The sequence below is a fragment of the Lissotriton helveticus genome, chromosome 3_2, assembly GCF_964261635.1.
Source record: "Lissotriton helveticus chromosome 3_2, aLisHel1.1, whole genome shotgun sequence".
NCBI lineage: Eukaryota > Metazoa > Chordata > Amphibia > Caudata > Salamandridae > Lissotriton > Lissotriton helveticus.
Window position 1 is genome coordinate 186,451,103 of NC_136062.1, and position 12,518 is coordinate 186,463,620.

General features: G+C 51.2%; 1 long non-coding RNA gene across 1 annotated transcript in view; it reads left to right on the forward strand.

Moving 5' to 3' along the window:
* The first annotated feature begins 2,322 nt into the window (after window positions 1–2,322).
* Window positions 2,323–12,518, forward strand: part of LOC144826554 (uncharacterized) — a 213,199-nt gene continuing 203,003 nt past the window's right edge. Inside the window, exon 1 of the long non-coding RNA XR_013609847.1 lies at window positions 2,323–2,653. This is a non-coding gene — a long non-coding RNA (uncharacterized LOC144826554). The remainder of the gene's footprint in view (window positions 2,654–12,518) is intronic.

A 12,518-nucleotide genomic window follows, 5' to 3' on the forward strand; every position in this document is an offset into this window, starting at 1 on the left:
GAAATATAATCCTTTCTTCGAGATCGCTCAATTGGGGTCACTGACCTTGACCTCGACTTCGACCGCGACCTCGTCTTCGACGTTGGTACTCTTGACTTTGAAGAGCGATGTCGTGAAGCATGTCTCTTCTTGGACCTCTTATGTTTTTTCGACCTCGACGTGTGCGAAGACGAAGACTTCGCCCTTTTTCTTCCTCTCTTCTCCTTCTTAGCTTTGGCCATAAATAACTTGGCCTCCCGTTCCTTAATCGCTTTTGGATTCATTTTCCTACAGCATCTGCACTCCTCGACATCGTGGTCCGAGGAAAGGCACCAAAGGCAATCTTCGTGCGGGTCCATAATTGACATGTGCCCGCCACATTTCCTACACGGTTTAAAACCTGTTTTCCACAAAGTAGCCATTTCTTAAAGAAACAGAAACAAGGATACAAAGTTTTCTCTCTATATAAAAATGGAGAGCCCAGAAAATCCGTTGGAGTCGACGGCGTGGAAAAAAGGGAACTGACGTCATCACGCCGACGAGGTCCTTTTTTGGTTCCGGTGACGTCACACGATGCCGCGTGCGGAGCCGGTCCATTGTGACGTCCTCATCGGCGTGGGGAGAGCTAGGAAAGAATTTCCCGCTGAATGCTGGCGGAGGGGGTATTCAAAAGGTGAGGAATCCACAGGCAGAAGTATCCATCAGAAAATATTTTTGATTGCAGGCAGTGGCCCCAGTGGTTTCAAACGCATCCAGTTTCCTACTACTCAAATACTGTGAACACTGTAAAGCCTACACCCTCTTTCTACTTCTCCTCCTTACCCATGTCAACCTTAACCATGCCTTACTTAATCTTAAACCAGTTCTCCTCATCTCCCTGTTCATGCCTCTGATATCTTATATCCTGGCGATTCTCCCTATGCTATTAGGGTAGTGTAGGAAGCTGGGTTTCTGTTGCAGTAACACCCCACTTATGCACCTACATGTAAAGAGAAGGTATTGATGACCATAGGTACTCTCAAAAGCAAAAAGGCACCTGGATGAGAGATGCTCTCAGCTGCTTTCTATAAAACCTTTGCTCTAGGTCATTTGATGTTTGATAATACACGAGAAAAGAGGAATGAGTCTTTGGGATAGGGTGGAGGGGTCTCAAAAGTCTTTATAATTCGGTATGTTACCCTGTAAATGTTTTGTCAGTATGCCATTATTTCATTTCATTTTTGTACAAATGGCAATAAAAACCTATATATATATATATATATATATACAAACCTTAAAACTCCTTAACACCCAGTCTTTTTTCCTTTTTGAAGAGCATACTTGAAATAGCACAAACATAGATAGTCAAGCGCACCATGACACGGGACCCCAAATCCCTGATACTTAAGCCAGATGAGGACCCAACATAGTGTGCCTCCTAAAAGCTAATCTGCATTCTTTTCACAGAGAGGCAGAGGACTACTTTAGAGTATTGTGCACCCAAAATGTGGAGTCTATTGAGGAAGCCTTTATGTTCCTGAAAACCAGGAGGCTTTGTTGACACTGCAGGAAGTCTGTCTGTCTTCTAGAGAGGCCCATTCTGCAGTGAGGTCTGAGCTCTGCATGCAAGATCACAGTACCCTAGGTTCCAGCTGGCCTCACTACCTCTGCGGTCAGCCTGCAGGTGATGCTAGGTCAAGCAGACTTCGTGGGGGAGCCTCCTTGATAGTAAGAAAGCTGTGGAATGCTCCCTCTTCCCCACCACAGTGAAACACAGGAGTCAGTTTATGTTCAAATCACCACAAAACTGTTCCTCTGTTGCCTCATGTCATCCCTCTAAATGAGAATAGCTAATGCACTCCTGAATACCTTCGGACCTACAACGAGTATGGACAACATTTACGCTCTCCTGTTAGCTACTCATATCTATGTGCCTAGTTCTCTCTTTTTCTTTTGATGTAACATTTGTAAAGCGCTCTGATACCCTCACCGGGTCTAGTTCCTGCTATATAAAAGTTTCTAAATAAATAAATACAGTATACATAAAAACAGACACGTTGTTGTATCCCATACCTTTAAGGATCATAGAAACAGAACTACTGAGTATGTACAAAAAAACAAAGGACTTCATTGAATCCCATACATTAAAACAGACAAAGGACTCCATTGTATAACCTATCTTTAAGGATCATAGAAATAGGATTGCAAAACCCTGAATAGATATGATCGCTAAATGCTTACAGACACGGCAAACAGATCCGCACCTCTCATCCAATTTTGAGCTCTAACTGATCCACCTTATGGTCACTAATCGTGAAGTGTGCCCTTAATTTCTCACAAATACAAAATTCTGACAGAAATACTGGGGAAACACACAGGCACCTACCTGCCTGCCTGCACGCCTGCACGCCGTGAGGGAAACGGCCTCATCTAGCCCCCAGGACCGCCGTGAGGGAAACGGCTCGGGCACCAAGACACTCGCTCCTCACGCCGGTACTACAGCTCCCAGCTGTCCCGGCGAGCCCCGTGACACCGCAGACGTGCCCGGAGGCGCTTGAAAACAGCGGAGCGCCTCTCGCCCCGCAAGTCGTGCGCGGGAGCACCCGGGAAAGCAGGGGACAAGGGCGGGGCCATCTGCGGCCATCCGGGGCCAGAGGAGGCCAGGCCGGACTAACCCCTTGACATTTCAAAATGGGTAAGAGAAAGCAACTCTGTAGGGCACAGATGAAGGGAAAAAGGCGAAACATCCAAGGAAGGCAGACTCAATCATGTTTTATCTTACATCTGCGGTGGGTGTACTGACCAAAGAAATTGCAATAGCTGAGAAAGAGCTGGGCCTAGGTAACGCTGTTATTGACTTAGCCCATCCCATAGAGCTTGCAGGGGTTATACCTTTGGAACCGACTATCATCATTAGTAATCCCTCATTTGCTTCAGACCCTTTACCTACTGTAGTAACCCTTGAACCCCCCGTTGAACTGCCAAACATTTTGCCCTGCCCGAACCTGCAGATAGCCCCTAGCTCGAGAAAGTCTAATGTGAAACGGGCTAAGAAAAGAAAAACTAGGGGGGTGGCTCCCCCATCATTTAAAGGTCTCAAAGCACAAATTGGGAAAATTATAGAGGATCTATTTACTTCTAGATTGGAACCAGTGCTAGTGAATATGGCCTCGGACATTGTGGACACATTTAACTCATGTGTATCTGGGTTATTGTCTAAATGTGATAAAATTGACCGATTACTAAATCAACATTCGGAGGGAGTGGGGTGTAGTGATCTGGATCACCCACCAATTTTAAATAGGCCTACCATGGTCAAAGTGCCATCAGGTCAGACACCAACCAAAATTGTAAACATGGTCATGGAGGAGGGCCAGGTGGGGCATCGTCCTAATGGAGGGGGGCTGTCAGTCTCAGCCCCTGTGTACCTACTATTGGTAATCAGGCACAAGCTAGTACCAGGCAAGGCTCCACTTTTATCAGACACCTAGAGTTGCCTCCGGAGGCTGCCCCCTTGGTGGCTGTCTTTACTGGGGTTCCCCCCTTGAGAGAGAATGCTCATGAATCAATACACGATCTTATGACCCTAGCAAGGGAATTGTGTAGACAGCATAGTACCGGGGGAAGTGACATTATAAACTCTGTCATCATGGCAAGAAGGGTCAGTTGGGTAGGGCGCTGTCCTAAAAATATCCCGGGCGACTGTGTGGTTGTCAATTTTAACAACCATATGAGCCCCCAGAGGCTATTTTGGGACAACTCAGATCTGGATAATCAGGGTATTAGACCTTTACCTCTTGGATTCTTTTATCCCCCAGCTAGGCCTACTAACTATCCCCGGCAAGTAAAGGGCGAACACTCTCATATCGCCCACAAGCATACCCAACCAGAAAGGGGAGGGGGGATCCCCCAACCTAGACGTCTTAAGGGGTTGACAGGGAGTGTTATAAATGCACCCATAACATCACCTTTACTGGCGGGAAAGGTTGGAAATATACCCATAACACCAGTCCTATTGCCAGGGTGTCAACCAATGGAGGGAATAAGTGTTTCAAATCGTTGCTCTCCATTGTCCCAGTTGGAGTCAAACGATTGACTACCTGAGGACATCTTTAGCCCAGGGAGGCTGATAGGTGACTCTAGTGCAAGAACCTCATGTAAACTGTTAAGTTGGAATGTGGCAGGTACTAGAACAAAAAGTTCAGACCCTATTTGGATAAAGTTCATAAGGCAGTACGATATTTTGGCGCCCCAGGAAACATGGGAAGCCTCACATAGTTTTAGCCTGGATGGTTATTGTAGTTTTGTTACACCTGCAGTTTCAGGAATAGTAGGTAGACCTAGGGGTGGTCTTCTTTTCCTAATTTCACTAAAGCTTGCGGGTACTTTTAAAAAACTTGATACCGCCTCGGCCAACTATCTTATTATTGAGTGGACTGTCCCTGATCAGCCAAATCGTTTGTTAATAAATTTATACAATGCCAGGGAAGGTGAAAGTTATATGGCGCACATTAGCTCCCTGGATCAATTTTTGTCAGTCTACAAGTTAAACCAGTCCTATGTATCCGAGGTGATACTTATGGGGGATTTTAAGGTACATCCCTGCCCGTGGGACTGTTATGGGGAGGATCAGGAGGGGCTACTGAGTGGGGGGTTTCCGCATTTTGAGCACAGTAAACAGGGTGATGCTCTGGAGGAGGCCCTATCTAACTTAAATTTACTCGAACCAGGCAGGGAGGGGGGGGCAGGAAAGGGATCCGACCTTTATAGGTCGTGGTTCTAATACAGTGATTGATTATATCTTTGCCTCCCCACTAATCCCGGATAGGTCTATAGCATATAGAGTAGTCAAGTCAGCATTTAGTGACCATAACCCAGTTCTGTTGGAGATCGAACCGGGGGGACTGTTTGTTATTAATGAGGGAGGTGGGGCCCCGCGGGGTCTATCTACAACAGATCAAGGTAGGCGCATTAAATGGGATTTTGTGGTCCCTGAAACATTTTTTGAAGATTTGGCCCTTATAGCGGAGGCTAATTTTGCTATCTGCCTGGATGACTCTGTCCCAGCTGGGGAAACTATCAAAGCTTACGACGCCCTGTGCAATCAGGTAGCAGGGAAATTACAGGCAGCCAGCAGAACAAATACTAAGAAACCCTATAAATGGTTTCATCATTCCTGTACTAGGGCTCACAAGGCGCTTTTGGAAGCTCTTAAGATGAGTCCAAGAGACAAGGGACTGGTTGCTTCACTACGCAAAGAGTACAAATTGGCCATCAGTGTGCGTAAACGAACAATTAAAGAGGAAGCGTGGAGTAATCTGCAAGCTGTCGATGTTTTAAGGGATAGTAGAAAGTTCTGGTCTACTATAAACCAGCCCTTTTTTAAGGAAAGAGAAAATAGAGATACAGACTGTGTAATACCTGATGACACTTGGCTTCAGCATTTTAAGAACATCCACGCCGATACTGATTATAAAGAGCCAACCCCAGGGAGTGTTACAACTGTCGAGCCCTCTGCCCCGCTTGTTTTTGGCATAGCGGACGTAGAAAGGGCAATTAGAGAAATGGCCAATCATAAGGCGCCTGGTCCTGACGGGGTGCCTGCAGATCTTTATATCTTGTACCCTCAGATTTGGGCAAAAGTTCTGACAAATGTATATAATACGACCGCCTCTGCAGGCTTCCCATCCTCTTGGTCCACTTCGGTTATAGTCCTGATTTTTAAAAAAGGGAGTAGAGAGGACCTGGCCTGCTATAGGCCAATCTCCCTGATAGACTCTGCAGTCAAAATCATGGGCAGAGTCATTCTTAAAAAACTGGGGGATTGGCTAACTAGCAGGGGGGCACTATAGACCAATGTCTAAACTTGTATCTTCTGATAGGGAAATATACAATAGCAAAACCTGGCCATTTATACCTAGGTTTTATGGATTTGTCATCGGCATTCGACCTGGTCAATCGGTCGAAACTATGGTCTAGTCTGCGTGAAATGGGGACCATCAGGACCTTTCTGCCAAAGTGAGGACAACGTCAGACGGCCGATGCACTGGACACTTTAGCTCTAGGAGAGGGGTCAGACAAGGTTGCATTTTGGTCCCTCTCCTTTTTACCTTGTATATAAATGCCCTGGGAGACTCTTTAGATAAGGCTGCAGTAGACGTCCCGCGTATAGGAGGATCGGGAGTTCTGGCTCTCCTATACGGGGATGACGCTGTTTTACTTGCACGAACAGGTACGGGGCTGCAGAGGCTGCTGGATCATTTTGGCAGCTTCATGCAGTCCCTTGATTTAAAAGTTAACAGCAAAAAAATCACACGTGATGGTAGCGGGAGTTACAAGGAAGAAGTTAAAGGTTAGAAGTTTTACATGTATGGGTGCGGAGGTTACGAGGGTACCAGTATTCACCTACCTGGGGGTACTCTTTGATGAGAAAGGTAACTGGGGCCCCCAACTGAAACAGAAGCGCAATGCTGTTACAAGATCTACATCAGCACTTCTTAGTTTCTCGAAGAGGTTGGGTGTGAAGCCCATGGAGGCCTTGCTTAAAATATATCAATCCAAGTGCCTAGCGATTGCCTCATATGGGGCTGATGTCTGGGGATATGTTCCTATGAATACAATACAAGTGGTAGAAAACAAGTTTCTTAGATCCCTGCTGGCGGTTCTCCAATCATCTCCCACACTCTCCGAGCATGCTGAACTAGGTATTGGATATATTGCAGATAATTTAAATATGGCCCCGGTGACCTGTTGGGTGAAGACATGGATTAATGAGGAGATCACCCGTAATCACTTAATCCTGAAAGATTGTTTAGCTCTGGATAAGGCAGAAAGGATTCCCTGGCTGGCCTACGTTAGAGCGGCGTGTGTCAGACTGGGCCGTCCAGATTTGTTCACTTGTCCAGAACAGCTAGGAAAAGACGACCTGGTATGGATCAAAAAAAGTTTTATGGTGGGGGCGTGGCTAGCAGCCAACGATGGCGGCCGCAGCTTAGGGAGGCTCCTGCGGTGAGGCGGCTTCCCACATCAATCCGGCACATTTATCCTGTGCAACTCTTCTGCTTTCGGGGCGGAACTGGTCCGGTGACCGTGCGGCACCCAGAGCGCCAGAGACGGAGAGTCAGAGGCTCCGCAACGGTTGGAGCCCCGAGACGAGCGGAGGGGCCTGGATCATCCGGACAAGCAGCGCTGTGTCCTGAGGACGGTGACCGGGCGGAAGTGAGGTGAGGCCGGGCACTGACGCCGGAAGTGGCGGCCCCCCCGGCGCCTCGCGGACACAGTGAGCCGCAACATTCCCTGGCGAACCTGCGGTCTGACGGAGGGCGCCCTGCTGGCGCCGGTACCTAAAAGCGGCTCCGGAGACAGGGAAGTGGCCGGGGACGGCGCAGCGGCCCGTGCATTGGCCCACCGGGGACCTGATCCGGCGGACCATCGAAGGGCGGGCTCGCCATCCAGTGACCGGGAAGAGGCCCCGGTGGTGTGCGGGGCGGGGATCTGCTGGGGGCCACGACTCCTGAGTGACGCCGGGGTCTCCCCCCCCCCCCTGCGTTCTGAAGCGCCGGGCGGTGCTGGTGGTGACCGTGCGTCGCCCTCATTACTCCGGCGGCCCTGTGGACGATATCCCCCAGCATCGGAGCCTGGGCAAGAAGGGCAGGGGTCCAGCACTACTCGTCCCGGATTGAGCCTGTGTATTACCGGGTGGCTGCTAAGTGTGGGGGTCATTTCACCGGGCTGTATATTTGCTGCATCTGATTATAGGCCCTACGCGACCAGTGCCACGTGCGACGCATCCATCTGGGGGGCGCACATCCTTCACCTGGCCCGACTCCAGTGAAGACCCCGGCCTGCACACGCTTTAATTGCTGGTGGTACACTATGGCGCAAAGGGGCCCCAGAAACAGCTCCACGCAAGCGAAATTGGACAAATTTGCCTACGACAAGCACACTCCCCCGCAGGAACAACGCAGACAGCCCGGGAAGGGGGCGGACTCGGAGGGAGCGAAGAAAGCCACACTAGAAGACGTCCTGACGGCGCTGGCCCAGGTGCAGGCGACGGTAGGGGCGACGGCGACAGAGGTCACCCTGATCCGAGCGGACCTCCAGAAAATCAATGAGCGAGTAAAGCAAGTCGAGGTTGTTACCAAATCACTGGTTCAGGATGTCTCAGACCTCCAGATTGAAATGGGACAGCTACGGGCGGACAACAAACTGCTCAAGGAGAAGCTGGATGATCAAGAAGGACGCTCGCGACGGAACAACGTCCGCATTCTAGGAGTGCCGGAATCGGAAACAACTGGAGCGATGGACCTATACGTGGAGGACATGATCAAGACCAAACTACAACCTAAGGGCCTATCGCATTTCTTTTCTGTGGAGAGGGCACACAGAGTGCCGGGGGGAAAACCGAAAACGGGGGGCCCCCCGAGGCCGATCCTGGCGAGACTCTTCAACTTTAGAGACCGTGACGCCATTCTGCAGGCGGCTAGGGTGGCGCCGGCGATTCAGATCCAAAACTCTAAAGTGTCATTCTTCCCGGACTACACAGCTGAGGTGTCCCGGAGACGGAGAACTTTCCACGAAGTGAAGAGAACGCTCCGCGAAAAGGAATTGCCCTACTCAATGCTATTCCCAGCCAGGCTCCGTGTGGTAGCTGACAAAAAGGACTGGTTTTTCGACTCCCCTGATGTGGCCAGGGACTGGCTGGAGGGCTGGCACACTGTGAGCAATAATCGGAAGTCCAACAGGCACAATACGGCCCACCGGGCGGACAGCCGGACAGGCTCGCAAACTTCAGGGAGAGGGGGGACGGAGAGGTCCCCAGCCCGAGACCTCGTGGAGAATGAAGGGAACGACCGCTTGGAGTGAGACAATGGGGTCACCCTGACTCTTCACCTAGGAACTATTGTCTAATAGCTGCAACTGGACGCTGGCCTGCTTTGTCCTGAAAGTAAGCAGGGATGCCGCCTGCCGGGGGAGACACTCTCCCCCTTACACGCAAGTACACTGGTTTTGGGAGGGGACAAGCACTCTGCTAAGTTGGGGGGGCGGGCAGTTGGAAGTCCGTTAGGCAGGGGGGCAGGGAGGGGGGTTTGTTTTGAAGTTGTTTGGAACACATATTTATGGTCGAAAACTGTGACACGCCACTCATGTGACATTTTGGAACGTTGGTTGAAGCGGGGAGGTGGGGGCTGTGCTGTAAGAATGCGCATTGCACAAATTAATGCCGTTAACGAACGCATATGGCGGATGACCCTTCTTTTAGACGGGGGGACGTAGACCCGGATTCCCGGGGATCCCCGTTAAAATTAATGACATGGAATGTACGGGGGCTGGGAGATAAGATCAAGCGGGGACTGGTGTTACTCACACTCAAAAGGCTGAAGCCCGCTTTAGCGATGCTGCAAGAGACGCATTTAATAGGTGGGGCGGCCAAGGCCATGGATCGGAAAGGGTACAAAATGTTGGTACATTCGGAATTCTCGTCCGGGTCCAGGGGCACCGGTATCCTACTACTGAAATCCTCACAGTTTATTCCACTACAGACTAAGACCGATGATCAGGGTTGCTTCGCCACGGTACAGGGACAATGGGAGGGTAAACTCATTAATCTAGTGTCGGTATACATCCCCCCTGCACTCCACTCGGTACAACTCCCGAAATTAGCTGAATTCTTACTGGCCCTTCCCGAGGGAGAGGTGATTCTAGGGGGAGACTTCAACGCCATTCTAGACGCACAGTTAGACCGGTTCCCGGCGGGCGGCCCCGCTGGCAATTCCTCACACTTCCAGCGCTTCATGTCTGCCATGGGCCTCCTTGACATGTGGAGAAGCTCCCACCCCCAGTCCCGGCAGTTCACTTTTCACTCCGCTGTACACGGCAGCCTTTCAAGAATTGACCATTTCCTTGCCCTTGGCAACAGCTCCCATCATATAGACACCGTAGACATACACCCCAGGGGTGTCTCTGACCACTCCCCGATCACCCTGGTGATGTCCGCCCACGAGAAGGTGCGCAGGCGGATATTCCCGATACATGCTGCATACTTAAAGATCCCCAGGGTCCGTAAGGCCCTTAAGACAGTGACGACACAATATTTCGCTGAGAATGTCAACTCCGTGAGCTCGTCGGAGGTACTATGGGAGGCGTACAAGACGGTATTTAGGGGACAAGCGGTAAGCTCGATCGCGGGTCACAAGAAAGATAAAGCCCTGGAACTCGCTGACTTAGAATTAGGCGTACAGGAACTCACAATGACACACGAAAGGCAGCCCACACCGAGCACGGCACGCGCACTCAACATCCAGCAGCAACTCTACACGGATCATCTGAGGACTCAGGTAAAGGGCCACATTGCTGACACCCAGAATAGGGTTTATGAGATAGGAGATAAGGCGGGTAGGCTGCTGGCCTGGCTCGACACACGTGATGGCGGTTCTAGGGGCATCCAGCAGGTGAAAGATAGTGGGGGTGTGGTACACGCTAGCCCCGCGCTCATAGTGGAGGCGCTGGCGTCCCACTTCGAGGGGGTGTACACCCCTGAGCGGGAAGTGACTTCCGCAATGGCCAAAGAAGCACTGGAAAGGATAGAGATCAGGACGCTGTCGGCGGAGGCCTCAGTGGACTTAGAGGCAGATATCACGGCGGAGGAGATACAGCTGGCTATTAACGCCTTGAACCCCGGGAAAGCACTTGGCCCCAATGGCATTCCTATTGAGTGGTACCAAGCGAAACCCGAATTACTGAGTACCCATCTCTTAACGATGTACACGGAATGTCTAGAGAAGGGGAGGCTCCCGCTTGACCAGAGACTGGCCACTATTGTGGCTATCCCCAAACCCGGGAAACCACCCGAGGATTGCGCCTCCTATCGCCCCATTTCCCTGCTTAATGCAGAAGTTAAAATCCTTGCCAAACTTTTAGCGTCTAGGATTATGCCACATCTGGCCGATCTTATACACCCAGATCAGTCCGGGTTCATGCCACACAGGAACACGGCACTGAATTTGCGCCGATTGCATGGGGCGTTGGCTGGGGCAGGGGCACTCACGTCGCCGGCGGTTGTACTGGCCCTTGATGCCAGAATGGCCTTTGACCTGGTGGAGTGGAACTACCTGTTCGAGGTCCTGTCCCGCATGGGGTTCGGCCCCAAGATTATAGCCTGGGTGAAACTGTTATACGCAGTCCCGACCGCACAAGTGGTGGCCAACGGACATATCTCTCGCACGTTCCCTCTGGGAAGGGGAACTCTGCAGGGATGCCCACTCTCACCGCTGCTGTTCGCAATTTCGCTGGAGCCCTTGGCCACCATGATACGGACCTCACCACTGTTGAGGGGGATTAGCTGGGCAGGGGGCTGGGAGGACCGGATATCCCTCTACGCGGACGACATGCTGGTGTATCTCACTGACCCGGAGCAAGGAGTGCCGGCCCTTCTTCGGCTATGTGACGGCCATGGGAAAATCTCTGGTTACACAATCAACTGGGCCAAATCGGAGCTGTTTGTCCTGAGGGGCCCGGTTCCGGCGCTAACAATGGACTGCCCTCTGAGGATTGCGGGTTCCTCCTTCAAGTACTTGGGCATCCATGTCACCAGGGACCCTGCGGAATTCATGGCAAAAAATTTGACACCCCAAGTTGAGCGACTGAAGCAGGATGTAAAATTCTGGGCGGGGCTGCCCCTCACGCTGTTGGGGAGAGCTGCTCTATATAAAATGAAGTCCTTACCCCGCTTCCTGTATGTACTCGAAAACACTCCATACCCCGTGAGCCCCAAGTTCTTTCAACGGGTGGCGGCACTGGTGTCCACCTTGATGTGGGGTAACCTCCCGCCGCGTATCGCGCAAACTAAACTGCACAGAGGGTGGTATGACGGCGGGATAGCACTCCCCAACTTGACGATGTACTATTGGGCGGCGCAGCTGAAACCCATCAACTGCTGGTTGCACACCCCACAGTCTGAGCCTGCATTCCAGGCAGACAGGGCGCAACTGGGCTTGACCAGCCTGCTGGCCCCACTGTATGACCGTACGAAGGCAAATAAATTGGAGGGGCCTACCAGGTTAACCGCGACACTGTGGCATAAGGCAACCGCAGCATTGGGCTGGAAGGGGCGACTTACGAAACTCACACCGCTTTGGGACTCCAAGGCCTTTGGCACTCTGCGAACCAGCAAGGGTTTCTCCCAGTGGGACACAATAGGCATATCTACAGTTGGAGACCTTTGGGAGGGAGGCGCGGTACTCACCTTTAACAGATTGCGCGAGCTGTTTGACCTTGGCGAGAGGGAGTTATACAGGTATATCCAGATCAGACATGCACTGCTAGCGGTCATTCCCCCCGACAGTACATTGCCGGAGGCATCCCCGCTTGAGGACCGGCTCCTCACTGAATACATGGTAGAGAAGGCGACCTCCCTAATTTACCGTAAACTACTTAACAACCTACCAGACCCACTGATTAGGCTCAAGGAACACTGGGAGGAAGAAATCGGGGAGATGGACGAACATGAATGGAACTTGGCGATTGCGTCTCCTAAGGAAGTGGGTATCTCTGCTCGACTG